Below are 6,669 nucleotides of genomic sequence, written 5' to 3' on the forward strand. Positions count from 1 at the left end.
GATGACAGACATAAAACAATAATCAATGGTAAACCATTCCCCCATCAAAATAACAAAATAACAAAATAACAAAATATCAAAATAACAAAATATCAAAATAACAAAATAACAAAATATCACTTATATACAGTATTTAGCCTCAAGGTTGCATACGTTCGGACATTTAACTGCAAGTATTTAAGAAGACAATTTTTTACATCATATTAAAAAAAGGCATATACGTTGGTATCATCATCATCATCGTCATCATTATCATCATCGTCATCATTATCTTCATCATTACTACTACCATCACGTTGGTATTATGAACAACTTTTGAGTTTTAAAATCGGAAGACATATGTACGAATTTTGGACGTTGACAGGAGACACAAGACTAACATACTTTACGGATCAGAGCGCTGCAAAGTTTTAGTATATTTGCAAATTCTTTGAAATATGCCGATGTTTATATAAAATGATTTTGTTTAACAATTACAGCTGCATTGAAGCAGCCACTGTGCTTATGTGCAGATAAATTGATTTTGAGTAACAATGACTGCTGCAATGAAGCAGTCACTCTTGGAGCTGTTTCACTAAACAATCAATGTTATTAAAACGGAACCACCTTATTGATGATTTATATACAAAGCAAGTTAAGCGTAAGGGCACATGCGTTTCGTATATTTACATATAGTTAGTTTTAAGTCAACATGTAGAATAGTTACGAATTAGTGACGATGATGCATACAATTTGATTTCATATGACTTTTGCAAGCTTACAATGTAAATGTTCATGTAGAAACGTATACTCTAGAAAGTATATTCTTTTCTTTAAGCTCAGAATTTGCCCCCCCCCCCCCCCCCAAAAAAAAAGAATACATGAAAATAAAGCTCATTGTCGACCGTTGGTATTAGTCATAAACTTAGTAGAAATGGTTAGTTTATGCTAAGCTCAGATACATTGTGCAACAACTAAAACAAGATTTATGTTAGTACCCATGTAGATATGCATCAAGCCATTCATCAATTCAACCTGTCATCTGTGTGTTCGTCTGTCTGTCTGTTTTCTATCTTTCTCTTATGTTTAAGTAGATGTCTATATATCATGATATTCCTTCAAATTTATTTTTCAGTACACATTCACTGAAATGCAAGAATATTCTGAGTCTTCCATGTCGAGTAAGCTGTCATATACCGAATGACACTGACCATATTTGTATTTATTTATCTTTATCGTTGTATTGTTATCAGTGTCTGTTTCGAATTCTGGCCAAATACTTTCGTACTTTCCGATCCACCTATCTATTTACTTACAAGTCTCTTTGCTATCCTTCCTTTGGATTATTCCCGCGGTCAATGATTTAGAATTGTATATTATTATTATTATTATTATTGTTATTCTTCTTCTTCTTCATATTATTATTATTATTATTATTATTATTATTATTATTATTATTATTATTATTATCATTATTATTATTATTATTATTATTATTGATGTTTATTATTATTATTATTATTATTATTATTATTATTATTATTGATGATGATGATGATGATGACGACGGCGATGCTGCTACTGATGATGATGATGTTCATCATCATCATCGCTATTGCTACTACTACTACGTTTGTATTTTAAAGAATTTTAGAGTTTAAACAAGTGGACATTGACAGGACAATTCGACCGCTAAAGAGACTTCACAAATGTTGCAAATTCTTAGAAATACGCTAATATGCGTATAAAGTGAGTACGTGATGATATTGATCAACATTGACCGCAGCATAGAATCAGTCACGCTGTCTCACCCTTAAGATTATTGTTACTGAAATGGAATCTGACATACAATCTTCTGACTTTCCGACGCTTTTCTTGTACAACTGCACATTCTTTGCATATTTGTCTGAGACAATTGACCATTAGATCGGACACTTTATCTCAAATGTAAATCATCTAGAATAAATGTGGTCGATAGTTTGAAGTTTTGATTCCGAATAGAGAAAAGAAAAGGAGGGAAATGGACAAGAAAGCTGATACTGATTGCTTTGGTTTTTTCTTTCTTCATATATATAGTATATAAAGTTATAAAAACAGAAACAAGTTAAAAGAGATTGCGTAACAAATGTACATATTATCCCATTTGAGTTTTAAATATTAAATATATAAACGATAATTTTTAATTCCTGACATCGCAATATGTTGAAAATCTATATATCTGTTATTATTATTATTATTATTATTATTATTATTATTATTATTGAATTTTGTATATATTAGGAGCAGCATCAGCAGGTACAACTTTACATTTCATTGCAAAAGGCAAAAACAAGATGTTTTTGCATTAACGATCGCAATTTAACACGTCTGAAATAAGATTTCACAATTATTCTACGATTAATTTATAGGAGACAAAACTTTATTTTTATCTCAATATCGCCATCTTAAACTTATCTATGAAGTAATTCAACGCAGCGACAGCCCCGACTTCAACATTAACACCGGCAATTGGATATATCATAAACTTGATATTTGTTTTATTCTATGCTCATATAATTAAAGTTAATACATGGATTAAATATGTGGTGTACATGCATAAATGAATCATGTGTCTAAAAAAATACACCGAGTTGATTTTCCTAAGGGATCAGTAATAGCCACTATTCTGCACATAAAGTTTAGGTTATCGCAACTGAGTTCGACTTATAATTGATTCAATGTACCAAATCACATCTACAAAAACAAAAAAATAACAGAAAAGAGAGATGAATGAATGAAAGAAAAACACCGAACAAACATAGAGTAAAAATATTGCATGGACACGTGGAACTAATTTAATATCGAAAAAAAGAAAAGAAAAACGTTTCATATTTTTTAAATCATACTGTTCACTGAAAAGTAAAAGCAAAATTATATTAAAATGAAATTAAGACATTTAAAAACTCTATACATACCCCAAGGGTCTATTTAAATGTTTGAAAATTAATAATAATTCTTCATTCTTTTAAGAAATAATTTTGAATTTTTAAAATGTATTTAAATTAAATCATAAACATAATTCTTTTACCCAAATTATGAAAGTATACAATGCGAAGGGATTGTAAACAAATCATTTAACTTAGGTGCTTTTCCTCTGATACAACTATCAAAACTTTGGTGTAAGGTAGTAGGTTTCGTAAATAAAATTAGAGACAAATGAGAGAGAGAGAGAATTGCGTTCCCCACTAAATACGTTCGTTAAGTTATACGAGACTTCCCTTTGATCTTCCATATACAGTTCCTAAGAAGCGATTGATTTTGATTTATCGCATCATCAGTCTCAGAATATATGCGTGGCCCCACGTAATTCCGTAGAACCCAGACGGTACTTGGCCCCTTTTCCATCTGGGACCAGTCTCCGCTTGGCAACCTGAGGGGAGTCGTGCGGCGTATGGTCTAACCAATGAATTAGGCCAACATTTAAGGGTAGATTTTGTTGAAAATTAGATCTGCCCTACAGTTGGAAATAAATGCTATGTAAATTAATGTCTTTTTAATGAACGAAATGGTCGAACTCATTGGTCACGATTAGCCTCCAGTATTTGCCTAATGCCTACTGCATGAAACAGAAAAAGAAGTGGACTGTTTCAAGATTGACGGCAAATGAGTCTGCAAGACCTATATGGAAAACCAGTTGAAACGGCAGATAGGAAAAACATCTTTTGTGAATAATGTGACTTATATACATGTAAATACAATTATATAAGATGAACTATTAATAAACAAACAAACAAAAATATAAAAAATGAAAAGAAATTTTTTAAAAATTCAAAGATTATTACACCCAATTAAAATTTCAAAGAATTTTTGGCAACAAGGCAAATATCGGTTTTAATTTAAAATAAACAAATCCTCTTGTCTACCTTATACTGGATATGTTCTTTTATATTTTTTCAATGAAATTCTTTTCTAAGCACGAAGCAAGCAAGTGTATCGCCACACATGAAAATTTTAAAAGCTAACTTTACCTGTGAATGTTTTAAAAATACAAGCAGTTATGTTTGTCAAATAAAATTAGAGGTTAACTAACGACGTACTTTTCTTTTGGAAAGGGATATTTGATTTTATACCTGAGAGTCTTGGGGAACAATTCTTGTACCTAAAATAATAATATTCTTATGTTTTTTTTAAGCCAATAATCATTTTATTTATAACTGCAATAATTCTTATTTCTCTCACTAATTTTTTAAAGTAGTTTGATATAAGATATATGCAAGTAAAAATATGCAACCACATCAGAAAAGTGCTAATATGTGTACATGTATATTACATACAGCACCATGACGTATCGCTCTCTCGCTGTCTCTATGACTCGGCCGGGGATCGAACCCACAACATACCGCTTCCGAGACGGACGCTCTAACCACTAGCGGTCTCTCTCTCTCCCATATATATATATATATATATATATATATATATATATATATATATATATATATATATATATATATATATATATATATATATATATATATATATATATATATATATATAAATGGGGATGTAATATTTTCTATGTTCAGCATATACAGGTCACAAAAGAAGACAATCATACCTATCAAATAGTAATAATCAATGCACGAATATATGTTCCATTCTCTCTTTGTGTCTTACATGGCTGGGTATAACAACTTTCTCTCTTGGAATCTTACATGATTGGGTATGTCAACATTCTCTTTTGGAATCTTACATGGCTGGGTATAACAACATCCTCTCTTGGGATCTTACATGTTTGGGGATAACAACATTCTCTCTTGGGATCTTACATGGTTGGGCATAACAACATCATTTCTTGGGATCTTATATGTTTGGGGATAACAATCAAAGCAGCAGCATCCCACATACAACTACTAAACAACTTCTATCTCCAACGTTAATTTTCAAAAGACCACTATAATATTTTAATTTTTTAAAATTTCTAAATATTCATATGAAAGGAAAAACTTTACAAAGTTTTAAAAATGTGGCTTTTTGAAGGACTGAGTAAATATACGGTCCAGTTTTGAATAAAATTGACCGACAACTTTTTTTATACAAAAGATACAGATATTTTTTGTCAATTCATAGAAACCTGGTAGAAACCTATGCCTCTTAAGGCTTATATTTCCTCTGAAGCCCATTGAATGTAGTCACTCAGCATCACACACACACAGACACACAGAGACACAGACACAGACACACACACACACACACACACACACATATATATATATATATATATATATATATATATATATATATATATATATATATATATATATATATATATATAATATGTTTATGTATGTATATATATGTATATATATATATATATGTTTATACATGTAAATTTATATATATATATATATATATATATATATATATATATATATATATATATATATATATATATATATATATATATATATATATATATATATATATATACATACATACATACATATATACATACATATATACATACATACATATATATTAAAAAGTACAATATTTAGCAACCAGAAAATAGCTATTATAAGGCGTCATAACTAGTTTCACATATATATGAATACACTCCGTGTCCATTGTTTTACAACAGGTCAATAGAAATGGCCCTGTCAGAATCTACAACTCTCTTTAATTTCATCAATAAAACGTATCGTTACTCGATTTAAGTTCTAAACGAAGCAAATATGATTACTTAAAGAAAGTTCAAGTCGACAGTTTTGAACTTAATTTCCTGAGTTAACTCTCCTTTTAAAAACATTATGACTTGTAACGGGTATGTTCACTTTTAGACAAAAAGATAAGAAGGAAGAGAATAACGACCAAATGACCAAACACCGTGTATGTTGAAGTATAATATAGTCATATCATAGTTTTAAAAATCTGAACATCATGTTAAACAAATTTAACTTTCTTGTTGAATAATATCATACTGACGATGTACTAATTGAAAGAATTTTCTTTCAACGGCAACCTCACAGTCCAGACCGTTTTGGCTGCTTCGAAATGCACATTGCTAATATTTCTTGGACATAATGTAGTCAATGTTGTGTTGAAAGTGCTGATTTAAACTAACCAACCAACTAAACATCATCTGGGCACCACCATTCATAGTTATTTAACGCCACACAGAACATTAGGAGTACAACTGTTAACGGCAGCAGCGTACTACTATTATATTTAAGAAAGCACGAAGCGGAACTAACTTTGATTCTAAAAAATAGGGGTGTGGGTTATTTTAATAGATAAGCGTAGGCAACGGTTTTGCACATTCAAAGATAATAACGCTTTTCTCCATATTCTGAAATTACCATATTTAGAATCAGGAGCGCAGAAATAATAATTTCACTTGAAAAACTTCATTTCCTTGAGGTACTGTTCAAAGTCACTTAAAAATACTTTGGGAAATAATTCTCAAAAGATAGTTGCTTTTTGTTTGATGATGAAGAATCTGTAAAGCCGCAACTTTAACCAAAAGTTGAATGTATAATTTTATGGACGTTTCTAACCATGATTCAATAAATATCGAAAGCTTAACTGTATTTGGGACAATGTCAAATACATTGCAGAAAACTTTATCTGTTTCTGTAATCTCCTATAATGATAAGTACAGCGCGAATTCTTAAATGTTTCTCACCATTTTCTGTGCAGCAGAGTTTATAACCT

Source organism: Sinohyriopsis cumingii, chromosome 15 (assembly GCF_028554795.1).
Source record: "Sinohyriopsis cumingii isolate HCF-2022 chromosome 15, ASM2855479v2, whole genome shotgun sequence".
In the NCBI taxonomy this organism is placed as follows: Eukaryota; Metazoa; Mollusca; class Bivalvia; order Unionida; family Unionidae; genus Sinohyriopsis; species Sinohyriopsis cumingii.